General features: G+C 39.7%; 1 pseudogene; it reads left to right on the forward strand.

Moving 5' to 3' along the window:
* Window positions 1–13,509: 13,509 nt before the first annotated feature.
* LOC139713612 (uncharacterized) lies at window positions 13,510–15,021 on the forward strand (annotated as a pseudogene).
* The last annotated feature ends 1,917 nt before the right edge of the window (window positions 15,022–16,938 follow it).

A 16,938-nucleotide genomic window follows, 5' to 3' on the forward strand; every position in this document is an offset into this window, starting at 1 on the left:
AATAAACATAGTTTTTCTCGATAAACACTGTTTATCACTTGATAAACAGTGTTTTTCGTTCGATAAACACTGTTTATCGCCGATAAACAGTGTTTTTTCAGTGTTTATCGCCGATAAACAGTGTTTTTCGGCGATGAACAGTTAATCGGCATTATTGATCAAATGGCGCGCCATATTTGTATGGTAGCGGAAAATCGCAAAGAAACGGAAAATGTTCGGAGTGGTCACTATACCATGGGGTCAAAACTTCAAGGTCACACAGAATTTGCAAGGGTCAACCGATTATCACCAAAATCTAATCGATTCTTTCCTGTCATTATCCAAACATTCCCTGAACATTTCGTGCAAATCCGTTTACCCGTTCTCTTGTTATCTTGTACACAAACAAACAAACAAACAAACAAACAAACAAACAAACAAACAAACAAACAAACAAACAAACAAACAAACAAACAAACAAACAAACAAACAAACAAACAAACAAACATACGGAACCCTTTACATAACCCCCTGCCGATTACATCGGCGTGGGTAATTAAAGAGTGAAAACCAACACAGCACAAGATGACGTCTCCTATAAGAGCAAATTACACCGTTCACGGCACCTCGCCAACCGATCCGTTATGACCTAGGTATGCGCCACCAACACAATAAAAGAAGTGCAGTTCTACGATAAAACTCATGTAGATTGACCAAACAATCCTCAAATCAAATGAATATATTCGAGTGTTTGAATAACAACCAGCTCTCATAATGATATTTTTGTAATGAAAATCTAAATCATAAATCATAAACAGATACCGCGGTACAGAGCATATAACATACTGGATATTGCTAACATTGATAAGAAGATACATGTATTCTGAATGTGTACTACAGTAATGAATAATATGTTTCACCAACCAACGATTAAATAGAGGTATATTGGTAGTAATACAATCCCACTAATTTGAAATGTAAATATTGTCAAAGCAAACAAACAAATAAGATATTCGTGAAATATGTATTTAATGATTATAATCACAAAACAGTTGTTTATGCCCTTACCTATGAAAGAGTCAGCTCGTTGTGTTGTATGACAAAACTCCGTTATAAGTGGGAATGCTATGAAATGAACGTCCAGAGTCTTAATGAGTCAATCTAACAATGAAATAAATTATGCGCAAACAATAATAATTTAGCACTATGATGCCAATAAGGTGCATGGCTACCATGCTGCTAACTAACACGCGCCTTTGGCTGGGCTGCCATGGTGACCGCGGGGGCTTGCGCTGCATGCTCAATGGAAGGTGCTGATGGAGGGGACAATCCTGTCCTCCCACAAACATAACGTCCATCGCTGTCGGCTGGGGCTCCATGGGAATAAATTGGCCACTTGATATTCAACAATTGCTGACACAATTGTGTTATCACACTCCACCAGGCTGGCCCGCTGCATCATTTCTTCTGCTGGCATGAAACTTGACAGTAGGTAGCAGCTAGGCCACCCCAGTGCAGCGAGCTTTGTTGGTCGCCTCTGTGAGTTGATGCTGGTACACCTGTACCAGGAGACAGCTCAACCATCTATACATAAAGAGACAGAGAAGGCAAATTGTTTTGTGCTTTCCTCAGAATCATCAGAAAACCGAACATGGACTGATATATTTAATGTTTGGTTGATGCCAGATTTTTGCAAATTTGAAAACTCCCCCGCTGATCATCCAATCAGTCCAACGACAATGGAGCCCATCCTTAAAGGGTTTATTTTAAATGCAAACATCGAGTGGCTGGAGAAGGGACATCATTCCCCCAGGAATGATTGCCAGATCAACATTCATCTGACGCATTGTTGCTTTCACCCCGTCCGTCTTGTGGCAGCGGAATGCATCGAGCACCAAAAGACTGCACGGTCTGTTGAGCCCTGCGTCATGTTTCCCCCATACACACTGGAGCCAATCATTGATGAGACCCTCATCCGTACAGCCTTTGTGTTGCGCTCTGATGATGACGCCAGCCAGGAACTTCTCCTTGGGCAATGTCTTTCTTTTGAAGACAACGCAGAGTGGCAATCTCTCTTCATCTCCTGTGCTGTCAGCATGACCATAAAACAATCCTTTTCGTGACCAGTCCCATTAATGCTTTTTAGATCCATCAATTGTTCATCAGTGTAAAGAATGATTGACAGCGGGTTATTTTAGGTTTGAATGATTTCTTGCATTATATCACTTTGGTGAAATTGATTTATCACGGTTTGGAAGTCATCTGCTAAATTTTGTCTTTTTAATCCATCCTTGGTGGAGGCATTCATATTTTTAGAATTTTGAACCTGTTTCAGATCTCGTGGGACCTTCTTCTCATCTGTTAAGACCATCTGAATATAACTTTCTTGGGGCAGATTCAGACTCTTTTTCTCTTATCATATCTCTTGTTTCGAGATCTGATCGCATGTAATAATTGCTGTTTAATTTGCAATTTCCTGGATATCCGGATAATATCTGGATAATAAAGTGTTGGAAGCATGTTATCCTGTGGTTGACGTCATCGGGCAACTGCTGTGAAATATGTGTACGGCAGCATCAGACAGACCATGCCTGCCCATGAATCTATGGGCCCACAGTACTGTCTGCTAAAAAGTAGTAGACTATAAACATGGATTTGATAGTAAGGTAGTATTATTATTATCCACTAGTTCACTAACATACCAGTCTGAAACTTGTAGTCCCTGTACTTTCTTGCTTTCGATGCCATTTCCGTCCAAGTTAAACAGAGATTTTTCCCGCTCGTCCCCTTCGGCATCCCCTGAGCTTCTAGTTCTTTGACTTCTTTCTGCCACTTGTTATCCTTTCTCTTCTTTATCTACAAAATTTTCAAAAAGAGATAATTTGACAAAGGTTATTGATAGCCATAAGTGTACATAAATAAAAACATATTTGATATAACTGATTGTATTATGTGAAAATTGTGTGGATTGAAATAAAGTCAGCATTACTTTTCCTTTTAAAAGCTCAATATATACTCTGTAAATTAAATATTTAGTATATCTATAAATATATTCATAAGATGTGAAACTCATTATCAGTCATCACATCATTGACATAATTTCTATTTGTGTAACATAGAAATTCATAAACAGAACTTAGTTTGAAACATATTCATGTAAAGATCGACAGAGACAGTGTCACCCTCACTTACTTTGTCAGCACTATAGCCTCCTTCCCAAACAGGCTATTCTTGTGCCTCTTCACAAATGCAGCCAAAGAGGGCACCTGCTAGAGGGTGAGGTTTGGTCTCTGCTTTCCCACGCTTGTACACTGAAATGTACTGTATGCAAGGGAAAGGAAATATCTTCAACATTATTATACCCTCACCCACACATAGTGTATATGGCGGTATATAGGAATCACTCTGAGGTCGGGTGGCCAGTCAGGCGGTCGGTCAAGCAGGCAGTCAGTAAGGCGGTTGGGCGCGCGGTCGGGTGGTTGGGCAGTCAGTCCGTTGCAAAATTTTGTTTTGATCGAACTCCTCTCTCATTTTTTGAACAATCGACCCCAAATTTGGCATGTGTGACCACTATCAAAGGTAGATGTTCAAGACACCTTTTTTTGTTAGTATCGTATTATATGTTTCCATGGTAATGGCATATTTTCATAAAAACTTTGAATTGAATTACTCTCTTATTTTTTTGAGCAATTAACCCCAAATTTGGCATGTGTGACCACTATCAAAGGAAGATGTGCAAGATACCTTTTTCGTTGGTATTGTGTAATGCATTGCCATGGCAATTATTTTCATGAAAATTTGTGAATTGATCTACTCATTTTTTTGAGCAACTATCTAACACCAAATTTGGCAGAACCTGCTGCTTTTGTAATAAGCTGAACATTATCTATCTATGTAGAAACATAATAGTTTCTAAATGGGCTTTCAATGACGTGTAGTTCTGCATGGCCTCTAATCTACATTGTAAATACCACTGAATACAAAGCAGATTTCATTGATAAATCAGCAAGTAAGACTAATCAACTAATACTTCACACTCTCATCCTTTTTCGTGACCAGTTGTCGCAATACTGACAGATATTGCCCCCTTAGTCGCTACGTTGATGTTGCCTGGAATGTCAACAATATTAGCAGAGGTTGCCTTGGTCGGTGTTGCCTATTCCGGAGAAAGGGTAGTTGTACTGCCGATGAACCTGGATAATGAAGCATTGGAAGCTTGTTACCTTGTGGTGGATGTCATTGGGCAACCGATGTGAAATATGTGTACAGCGGCATACAGACAGACTATGCCTGCTCATGAATCTATTTGATGGGCCCAGTGCTGACTCTCCTTAAATTCAGCAATGCTGTTTGTATTGACGATTGCCCTGGCTTCCAATCTGTGAGCAGTTGTACAGATGGTACAACCTTCTTGGCACTTCTCTATAATCCATGCAACGAGCTGCTCCTTCATTTCAGGCTACTTTGCTTTCTTCCCCTGACGTGCCTTCTGCTGCTTGGGTGTTTGCAAGAGCTGCTGCATATCTGCTTGTCATTGCCGTACATTAGCCTCCGAGTGTCATATCTTCTTCCTGCTTCCCGGTTTCTCTCCAATTTGGCAACTTGGGTAATTGGACACCCTTGAACTTGAACACAGCTGCCGTCTGGATATATTGACCCAAATTGTTTAACCTATTCAGAAAGCACATACATTTTAGACATAATGTACCCCCCCCCCCCAGAAAAAAAAAACAAAAGAAAAGAAAACAAAAACAAAAACAGAAGAGAGAAATTATTTTTAGCTTTTTTCTCCTCAGGATCAAGTTACTGGGCCTTGTTTTGATACAGCAGGCCTATGATCTTACTGCGGAGGGCGTGCCTGATGTGGGCCGGCTTCCCATCCTTAGCTCTGGCTGTAAAATCTGGAAAGAAACAAGGATGGGATGGTGAGGATTGGGGAGGGGTGAGGGAAGAGTGTGGAAGTACATGTATTGTGTGTCATCATTTGGAGAAGTACTGTATGTCCCTTTTGCAAATGAAATATTGAAAGTTTTAAGTCATACATATATCTTTTGTTCTGGAGCAGGAGGAATTTAATTCATGGCCAGATTTTTTAAGGCAATTTTGTCCTCTCTTCTCTTCTACTGAGTTCTAACTTTTAAAATTTTGCATGACTTAAAGGACAAGTTCACCTTCATAAACATAAGGATTGAGAAAATGTAGCAATATTAGTAGAACACATCATTGAAAGTTTGAGGAAAATCGGACAACCCGTTCAAAAGTTATGAATTTTTGAAGTTTTTATGCAGTAACCGTTGGATGAGAAGACTACTGCAGTGTACGATGTCACATGCGTACAACATTATAAGGAAAATATAAAGAGAATTTCACAAAATTTCATCTTTTGAAAAAAGTACACATTCCCTTGACTCGTTACCGACATATGTCATGGGTAATATTATTCCCCCTACCTTTAGAAAGAGGCAAGTCAAATGCTCTTTTATTATGCGAAAAAAATGAAAATATGTTGAATTTTCTTTACGTTTTCTTTATACTGTTGTACTCATATGACATCACAAGCTGTAGTAGTCTCCTCGTCCAGCAGTTCCAACACAAAAATTTTACAAATTCATAACTTTTGCATCGATTGTCCAATTTTCCTCAAACTTTCACTGATGTGTTGTACTAATATTGCTGCATTTTCTCAATCCTTACGTTTATGAAGGTGAACTTGTCCTTTAATAACTGATTAGTTCATTCATATAAGTATAGAAGTATATGAACTTATTTTCATTCGCAGTAATGCTTTTTAGATCCATCAATTGCTTATCAGTGTGAAGAATAATTGATGGCAGGCTATTTTTGGTTTGTATGATTTCTCACATTATATCAGTTTGGTGAAATTGATTTATCACGGTTTGGAAGTCATCGGCTAAATTTTTTTTTTTTAAATTTTGAACCTGTTTCAGATCTCTTGGGGCCATTTGCTCATCTGTTAAGACCATGTCTGAATGTAGCTTTCTTGGGGCAGATTCAGACACTTTTTCTCTTATCATATCTCTTGTTTCGAGATCTGATCGCTGGTGAAAATTTGAAAAGTCCCCCGGTGATCATCCAATCAGTCCAATGACAACGGGAGCCCATCCTTGAAGGGTTTGTTTTAAATGCAAACATTGAGTGGCTGGAGAAGGGACATCATTCCCTCAAGTATGATTGCCAGATCGACATTCATGTGGTGCATTGTTGCTTTCACCCCGTCCGTCTTGTGGCAGTGGAACACATTGAGCACCAAAAGACTGCGTGGTCTGTTAAACCCTGCGTCATGTCTACCCCACACACACCAGAGCCAATCATTGACAAGACCCTCGTCCATCCAGCCTTTGTGTTGCGCTCTGACGATGACACTGGCAAGGAACTTCTCCTTGGGCAATGTCTTTCTTTTGAAGACAACGCAGAGTGGCTATCTCTATCCATCTGCTGTGCTGATAGCATGACCATAAAACAATCCTTTTCATGACCAGTCGTAGCAAGACTGGTCACGAAAATGAAATATTGAAAGTTTCACCGAAACTTCACCAGCGAACATTGCAATTGTTGAGTACTTCGGAAGAGGGTGACGAGTATTAAGCTGAACACAGCAATTATTGTTGATCTGGCAATGTGACGATAGCATCCATGGAAATTGCAAATTGAACGTGATCAGATCTCGAAACGAGATATATGAAAAGAAAAGGTGTCTGAATCTGCCCTAAGAAAGAACTATTCAGACATGGTCTTAACAGATGAGAAGAAGTCCCAACGAGATCTGAAACAGGTTCGAAATTTTAAACATAGGAATGCCTCCATTAAAGATGGATCAAAAAGAAAAAATTTAGCCGATGACTTCCAAACTGTGATAAATCAATTTCACCAAAGTGATATAATGCAAGAAATCATACAAACCAAAAATAGCCTGCCGTCAATTATTCTTTACACTGATGAACAATTGATGGATCTAAAAAGCATTATTGCGAATGAAAATAAGTTCATTTTTCATGCATATGGATGTATAGTCATCTATACTTAAAAAAATAAACTAATCAGTTATTAAGTCATGCCAAATTTTAAAAGTTAAAACTCAGTAGAAAAGAAGAGCGGACAAAATTGCCAAAAAGAAGTGTCTTAAATACACACTTGCAGACGAGAATGCTGCAGTGAATGCTCCAGAGCCACTGTTTTCTTCCACAGACATCATACGACATTGTTCAAAAGAGTTGATGAAATTATCCAGACCTCCCAACCATTCTGAATTTGAAGGAAAGAATTTACATTTTGACCATTTCCAGCTCATGTTTCGGCAGGACTTTCCTATTTTTCTTGGTGATTTTATCACGCAATTCTCAGTCGAGAATATAATTATGAGGTGAGGTGTGGTGTGTTGTCATCGCATCGGCTGTGGCTTTTCTTTGATCCTGCATTTCCAGCCAAATCGCCTCTTTTTCAGTTAGGAATGTTGGGAGATCTGAAATATCCTATAAATAATCCAAGATCCCCCTGGCGGCCTTTCCTTTTGAAAAGAAATTTATCTAGATTGAAGATTTTTCAGTAGATTTCACAGTTGGTACATGCATTTGTTTTCACATCTTGTTCAAAATGACACTGCTAACAGAATTGAAAACTCGGTGCTTTGCTCCATCTAATTGGCTCTCATTGTGAAGTAAAATCCTGATGTCATTATGCCATAAAGTATGATTTGATGATTGTGATTTAGAACACATTTATCTTTTTTTTTCTTACACAATGATCACTGTCTAATGATGGAGGTAGACTAGTGCAATTCTCTTACATTTTTGCCTTGTATACAGATTGATAATTAGACAGATTTTCTTCTCTTTTTTTGCGTCATGAGATTCTCGTCTATTTTGATAGACAGTTATGGCAAGCCAGGTGTCCTACGTATAAAATCAAAGAACTTGGTTTATCAATGGATTAAATTGGCTTAACAACACAAACAAACAATTAACCAAAAAATAAATAGGTCAATAAACCAAGTTTTTTTTTCTTAATTTATGGGACATTTGGCTTTCCACAGGCAAGCTAAAGTCCCATAAATGTGATAAACTTACTAATCAGTTTATAGGTCAATAAAGCAAGTTTTTTTTTTTTGTTTAATTTGTTTATGGGACATTTGGCTTTCCACAGGCAAGCTAAAGTTCCATAAATGTGAAGTCTTTCCAGTTGTAAAACCAAGTTTTTTGATTTATGGGATATTTGGTTTGCCATAGACAGTGCCAAGAATTGAGTAGTTATGCTCTGAATACACAAGCTATTATTTGTACACTTATTTTCTGTCCCCAAGTACATTTCATGCTTTATGGATGTACTATCAACCATTGACTGTGATCTCTATATAATTGTGATCAAGTGTCTGTTAAAATGTTGTGAACTTCAGTTAATTCCTAATGAGAATCATTGTAGATTGTTGCATTTGAATTTGTTGCCACAGCATGCATTTTTCCTGATAAATTGGTGGAGAGGTAAGAGATACAATGTCACAGTGATAACCTTTTATAGTGTGGTAAGATCTAACAACATTTATGAATACCCCAGTACCAGTAAATGCATATTAGATGTCTTCTGCAGCCTGTTTCTTCATCTCGTGGACTCACTCTAGGATTTTCTGGTGTGTGATAGGAAACTGATTCTGCAGTTGAAAGACAAGTTGTCATCACATCCCACATTCAATGTCCCATTTGAAAAAAAAAAAATGAATGAGCATCCAAGTCATTTGATCATGGATGTGTGCAGTTTTAAAACCGTGCCTTATCTACTTGTAATAGCAATAGATATCTAGTTTAAACATGTCAGCCTTTCATAATGCTTTTTGTTTTATCTTTTCAATTCAATTCAACTCAATTGTTTATTTATTAGCTACTGCTCAGTACAACTTCCATCTTTATAATAAAGCAAATTTTGAGGGTCATTCTTTTACAACCTCTTTGTCCTGTCTTTATCATTTTCTTGTACTTCTGCCAGCATCATATTAGTGTGCGTTTGTGTAAATCAGTTTGTAATTCATGAGAAAGAGAACATGGTTTGATTAGTACACATATGGTTGGCAATTTGTATGCTTGGCAATTTGACTACCTATCGTACATCTAACATGAATCATGAGTAGATAATGAAGATGGAAACTTGGGCCAAGCATAGACTTCAAGAAAGGTGCAATGCATTTCTTTGAACTTTTTCTTTATGCAAAGGATAATATAACTTCATTCCATCATGTATACGTTATCATAAGTTATGCTGTGCAGGGTTGCCTGCCACCAACTGCTCATTTCTTCTGTTGCTTTATACGTTCTGGTGTATAAATTCTGACAGTTTCCATTATTGCTTCTGCTGAAGTGAATTATTTGTGAGTTTCTGGGTGTGATTTTTTAACAACACCAAAAGAACCTACACCAAGGTTTATCCTAGTGGAGGTTTAAGATCTAAGATGTAAAATCTTTGATGTTACTCCTAGCACAGAAATGGCATCTTCATGGTGGACAGTGCACTCCCGTTACAACGAACATGGTTATAACGAAATTTTGTTATAACCAACTAGTCTCAAAATTATCGCCATTAAAGTCCATGGTACAAAATTCGCTTATAACGAACTCGGTTATAGCGACATTTTTGTTATAACGACGTGCTCCATTATAACGAAATGGGGATCACTTCCGAAAATACGTAGCAGAACAAGCATTTATAGCATCTCTGCATGGGCAAACGCTTCACATCACTGTGTGTTCGCTCTGTGTGTCACGCACAGTTTCCGAGGGGAACTTTCATTATTGTAATGCAATAATCTGAATTTAGATAAGGTTCGTTTTATTGTTCCGAAGTTTCTTTATTACAAAACACACAGATTCTGATACACCTAAATGTCCACTAGTTCGGAAATGAAATAGGGTTTGTTATTATGAACATTTTATTCCAAAGCTTCGTTATTAATAAGGTTAGTTAATCCGACAAAGAAATGTGGTTCGTATTACGACGGTTTATTAGTCCGAAAATGATAGGAATTCCAAACATTCATTAATCGGAACATTGAAAAAACATTTCGTTAATCCAAGTGAAGAAGGCGAGTCCACTAACAAAACTTAGGAATTACTAACCTTATAATCGTCTTAAGATAATTGAACCTTCGGAATAACGAACCTTCTTTCATTTTCAGATTAGAAAACCTTCGGAACAACGAACCTTTGGAATAGTGATCCTTTCTCATTTCTTGATTTACAAACCTTCGGAATGTACCTCATTTCATTTTCCGATCAACGAACCTTCGGAAAACGAATAATATATAAAAGTGTATTTATATCTAAATTATAACGAATCTTCGGAAGAGTGAAGCTTCAAATGAACAAACCTTCGGAATCCTGAGAATGGCGAAACTTCGGAATAAGGAGCCTTCGGAGTAACGAACTTTAGTAAGAAAGGAACTTTTGGAATAGCGAACTGTAACCGAATCCTAAACAGTCATTTTCTTTACATGTGTGACAATACAAACAACTTTATGCTCTCTTTTAAATGAAATATTCAAACAAAATTAAAAAGGTACCACCCCATTTCACATTATATACAGCTCTCTAGTGTATGATGAGTATTCAACAAACAGAATGATATACTCTGCGTGGTTTCCTTGTTTTCGTTGTATATATATATTGTATTTGTTCGGTTACAACAAAATTTCGTTTTAGTGAAAGAAAAGTGCTGGTCCTGAGCATTTCGTTATAACGGGAGTGCACTATATTTTTGTAGAACAATTGTTGCTCATTGACGAAATCTGGTGTTACACAAATTTATGAAATGTCTGATATATTCTTTGTCCATTTGAGTAAATTTCAAGTTTGGAATTGTACCTCATGACTGGCATGATGGATCAGTTTACTCTGTATGATGCAGACGAGAATTTTAAAAAAAAATACATGTGAATATATCAATATTTTGTCGTCTTGTATACTGTCTCCTACTTCAGTTGTCTGAGATGGCAAGAAGATATCATTACTTGATAACCCATACTTGTACATGTAGTGGATAGGTAAACCCCCCTTGATAAATAAGAGTTGGCATTTCTAGAGCCAAATGCTCTTTGAAAAGGTATTAAAATCAACACACACACACACACACACACACACACACACACACAAAAGCCAAGCACCAAAAGATTTCTGACATATCTATTCTTACTTGAGAATTTTTGCTGACTTATCTTCATGCCTGCTGGTGTAGGTGATTAAAAGAAAAAAATTATTGTAAATACTTTTAGTACATGTATAGAATAACCAAGTTGTAATACTATTGGGTCATTCTGTACATGTACTAAAACTGAAAAGAGACAAGACGTGAGACAAATACAGAAAATCATGTGATACATGTTAAAAAAGAGAGTTTATTAAAACAATGTACTTTCGAGTACACTGCCTAGTGCAGGCATGTACATTGCACATATAAAACAAGGATATATTTATGCATGTACTGGAATGTACATGGGGTTTGCAGACTTTTAATAATTAAAACACATACTACATACCCATAATCTTTGCTCAGTCACCATACAGGACGGTTCAATCATCAAACCTACATTGTCCATTCATAGTGTTAGGCTTTGCCCTGAAATACTATTGTAATTGTCCACATACTTGTACACATTATACCTGGGCCAAATGAAGAATACCTCACACTTTGATGGGAAATCTATGGCAGAATACGCCATACTTACCTATACCATATCGCTATTCCTTCCCTACCTGCTCCAAAACTGGCAAAGGTTCTCTCCAGTACAGTAGAGAGAAACAAGAAAAAAGAGTTCCCTTTACTGCATAACGGGAAACCCCTTATGCCGTACTCCTTACTATAAAAGGCCACACTAACCTCGTGTCCTCCCCTTTCCTTTGCCGGCTCCTGCAAGGCAGTCACCTGTATCCATTCTACCGGCTATCTAACACGCCCTACTACCCCCTCCGACTATATCTCGCAAGTACTACTTTCTCAACCAAGACGGAAATACAGAGTGTATAATAGAGACGATGTCGGAGACTAAAGGAAAATCGGGGAACAACGACATGGCGGGGAGTGGCCATCACAAGGTGGGCTCTTCCGCCACTGTCGATCCGACTGAAATTCCCGCTCACAGAAGCGCACGGAACCCAGAGAAAAGGGGCTGTGCTGAATCCGGGCAGGATAAACCTCCCAATAAGCCGACATCAGATCAAACGAATGAACAGAAATCCATACCTCCCATTAAGCTGAACAGAGTACGGGGGAAAAATGAGAAGGATAAGTATGCTCACAAACCCAGGAATCTAAGCCTACCTCCCAAAAAGCTGACCAATGTTAGGGGGAAAAACGAACAAAACAAGGGCAACAAAAAACGATAGATCAGTCCGAGAAGTCAAACGGCCAAAATACAGATACACAGACCGTGCACGCCGTACAGAACATTACAGACTCGCTCGACATGAACGTAGAGGGTGCAATGTCTTTATCAGAATCCAACATGGATGACTCGAGTCACGCAAGTCACATAGAAAATGCTACGCAATCGACACGAAAATCCACCCTGTAGCACCCCGTAGCTCGAACTCGGTTCCGCCTGTCACTATTGCGGAACCATCAGCGGCGGCGGCTTGGTTTATTCAAGCCATCCAGATGGCTCTCCAAGAAAATAATCCGCCTTTTGGGGGAAGTTTGGACACGTCTATTCCCCACTACTCCAGCTCACCTGCGAAAGCTACCTGCCCCGACGGACCCGAGGGAAGGTCCACCCTCGCACCACTAGATTCCGCGGGCAGATCGGCCAGACGTTCACGCCCACGGGAACAGGAAGGAGCATGAAACCGTAACCGTGGATCGTGCCCAAGCCTTCCACGATCATCGGGCCTCTCACGTTACGCCGCCTCTGTCCAATTGGATTCTGAATCGGACTCGGACTTGGGCTATCATCGCCCTACCGCGGCTTCTGGTTGTTGGAAAAGAAAACATCATGATTAAACATCCACCACATCCATGCTTCACCAGATAGAGCCTACAAGTGACGGAAATATTTCACCTCAGCTTCTGCATCAGAGAGAAGCTCTATGGCTGACACCAAAGCCGTTTCGGATTCGGCCAGGTCTACGACTTCCGATGACTTCCAAGACTCGGGAGGCGATCAAGTGGTGGATTCAACCGCACTCCCTAGAGACAGGAAAACTCTTCCGGGACCCCCACCCAACGAGGACTATTCTGACAGATGCTTCCAAACAGGGCTGGGGAGCTGTTTTGGATTTGAGCCAAGCAGGGAGCCAGTGGGACCCGCAGGAAAAGGAATGGCATATCAACAGACTGGAAATGCTTGTGGTCAAACGTGCACTCCAACAATTTTAGGGGTTAGAAGGGAAATCAGTTCTCATAAAATCGGACAACAGAACAGTACGTCGGGTGCCTGTGCATTGGCCGTTAACGCAATACAATTTGTATTGCATTAACGGCCAATGCACAGGCACCCGACGAGTAGTGACCTATCTCAACTGATGGGGGAACACGATCATGCACACTTTGCACCCTAACACTGGAAATTCTAATCTGGGCCAACTACATTGCCAATCTTATCTCGAGGGGAAGCTAGCTTCCAACAGAGTGGATGCTTCAACCCAGTGTAGTGAAACAAAACGTTCAACCAGTGCGGTAAACCATCCATCGACCTATTTGCCTCAGCCCTGAACAAACAACTGAGAACATACTGCACGAAACAGGAGGATTCCATGGCTCTGGCAACAGACACTTTCTCTATCCCATGGAGCAATGTGCTGGCCTACGCATTTCCCCCTTTTGCACTGATCACCAGAGTACTAAACAAGGTCCAGAAGGATCAAGCGAATGTGCTGCTGATCACCCCATGGTGGCCCAGACGACCATGGTTTCCAACCCTCGTGAGCCTCTGAGAGACACACCGATAATCCTCCCAGTCAGGGAGGACATCTTTAGCCAACCAGGAACAACACAGTATTACGGGTACCCAAATCCATCCAATCTGAGACTAACACTGTGGCCAATAACAGGAATTCAGCAATTGAGGCAGGAATTTCATTGAGAGCTGCCAATTTTACAGCACAGTGTCTCAGAGTGTCAACAAGAGCAACTTACGACTCACGACTGCTACACTACACTAGATGGTGCAGAGAGAAGGAGATTGATCGAAGCAAAGCATCTGTAGGTGAGATAGCCGACTTCCTCATTTACCTTCATGATAAGAAATTGTCATTTTCCACCATCAAAGGTTACAGATCTGCCATAGGAGTCATGCACAAAGGTTTTCCGAATGGTGAATCCGTGTCCACCTCGGTTATGTTATTGAGACTGATGAAAATAGACCCGACAGGAAAATGTTATCACCAGCCTGGAGTCTCCCCAAGGTCCTTCAGGCCCTGGCTCGCTCCCCATATGAACCTATGCAGGAAGCAACTCTGAAAGATTTAACTATCAAAACCGTCTTTTTTAGTAGCGGCAGCCTAAGGATGTCAAAGCTCAATTCATGCCCTTTCTTCAGAGACTGAACACATACACTGGGAGAAAAATAAAGTGAGACTTCTACCACATGCACGATTTCTGGCGAAAAACCAACATGAAGCTTCACCATCGTTAAAAATTGTTCTCCCTTCTATATCCTCTCTCTTTTCAGTACCAGAAGATAGACTGTGGTGCCCTGTCTGGGCCCTCAAGTGGTATGTTCACAGGACTCAGGACCTTCGATCTCCAAAACAACTTTTTGTGAGCTTTCAGGCCCCACATGGTGCAGTGTCGCGTGATTCCATCTCTCGCTGGATAGTAACCGCGATAAAAGCAGGTGGTCAAGAAGCCCTATTTGCTAACAATATCCAAGCACATGGCACACAGGGACTAGCGGCTTTCTGGGCACTTTTTAACGGGACTTCTATGGAAAACATCATGAAAGCGGCATACGGGGCTAATGAGAATACCTTTACTGCCTGCTATTTGTCCGATGTCATCCAAGCAGAAACCAGCTTCGCGAGGGCAGCTCTCGAGGGATCTCACCACTAAAAGGGGGTAAGTGTATCTTACACCCTTTGTCTTTCTCACCATTTCATACTGACTTTTTTCACATGTTCATGTCTTCAAAGGATACCATATCTCATGCATGTGACACTATTTCACGCTAACCTACACCCGTTTCTTCCCACCGCCAAAAAGAATGTGTGGTACTCTGGTATAGCGATATGTATAGGTGAGTATGGCGTATTCTGCCGTAGATATGAATTTTCAGTTAGTGAAAATCAGATCTACTAAGTAGCCATACATACCTATACCAAACCCACCCTCCTCCTCTCGATGGTCTCAAAGTATGGGCGCCGATGGAAAGAGGAGGATACGAGGTTAGCGTGGCCTTTTATAGTAAGGAGTACGGGGTTTCCCATTATGCAGTAAAGGAAACTCTGTGAGGTTAGTTTGCTATCACAGACCCTTTTTTTTTCTTGTTTCTCTCTACAAGAGCAAACTTTTGCCAGTTTTAAAGCAGGTAGGGAAGGAATAGCGATATTGTATAGGTAAGTATGATTATTTAGTAGATCTGATTTTCACTAACTGAAAATTCATTCCACATACATTATGAACTATAGACCCAGTCAGATTGCACAAAACTACACATAGTTTTATTTCCTGATATTTTGCTTCAGGTAGTTTGAACAGTCTGATCACAAACTGCTCAAAAACTTACCAGCAAAAATTCCTTTTAAACTTCCTGCTTGCACTTGTAAAGCTTCTCTTCCCACAAAACTATGCCTAATTTTGTGTGGTGTGACCACGGCTGAAACAGGAAGTTTGTTGCTTGATTAGATTCACTTCACGTTGTATATTATGCATAATGCACATTATTTTGCTCACTGTTGTGCATCTCATTTTTTATATTCACGGAGGGTGCACAGTTTTATCTGTTTGGAGCATCTGTGTGGAACTGTTACAGACCGAATCTACAGGTAGTTTTACGTCACTCCCACTACACAGTTCTGTCAGTAGCATGATTGTGTGCTCAAAATTACAGGAAGTTATCGGAAAGTAATCAAAGCGTAATTTCTTGCAGTCTGAACAGGGCTAATAAGAAATGATTGATGTGAAATGGAAGACGTTAATTTCTCACCATGAAGACAAATGATGAGACAGCTAAGTCTTCACAAGCAAACATTCTCCCACCACAAAGTTAAAGCTTTCTATTGTACAGTTACAATCAATACTGAAACAACAAAATTTATGATCCAATACATGCATCACTGATATAGTTTATAGCAACTGTTAATGCTTTTACAACACTTATCATAACTGTCCAATATGGTCTGCAAATCCTGAGGCAAGTCTCAATACAGGGGTTTCTCAGTGAAGTTAACTGTACAACATTGCACACTTTTTATCACAATTTGAACAGGAATGATCCAGAAAATGTGAATTTTTCCACAGGAGATCATAGATTCTTCACAAGTTTTTTAACTTTATATCGTTTTAGCCTGCTACAAACTAAGACACAACATTTTTCGCTTTTGGATGTCTGGAGCTGTTTGTAGTAGCTAACACAATGTTTCATTCACATGTAATGCTAGTAGATTATTTAGAGTTTTGGTGCATACATTTTTTTTTGTACATCTTTACCTCCATTTCTTTTGGTATAGTTTATCCTTGAGATCTACACTTAAACCCTGTAACAACACATACAGACATAAAGAGGAAATACTTGTACACACTCAATTCATATTGAGTAAACACATGAAGTAACATCACTTTCGAATTGAATTCATGAACTCGGCGAAAATTTAGGAGACTGCATTCCCCTACTCAAGGCCTTTATTGGTAGAGTACTGACAATTCAGCAGGGCTGCCATAACAATAACATGATTATCGTTGTGGCTGTTTTTGTTGCCAGTTTCATCGAACTCCTTCCCATATGTCATTCTAGTCAATGGACTCATACGT

This window comes from Diadema antillarum, unplaced genomic scaffold (genome assembly GCF_040938485.1).
Source record: "Diadema antillarum isolate AM-2024a unplaced genomic scaffold, OU_Dant_1.0 seq00002015_RagTag, whole genome shotgun sequence".
In the NCBI taxonomy this organism is placed as follows: Eukaryota; Metazoa; Echinodermata; class Echinoidea; order Diadematoida; family Diadematidae; genus Diadema; species Diadema antillarum.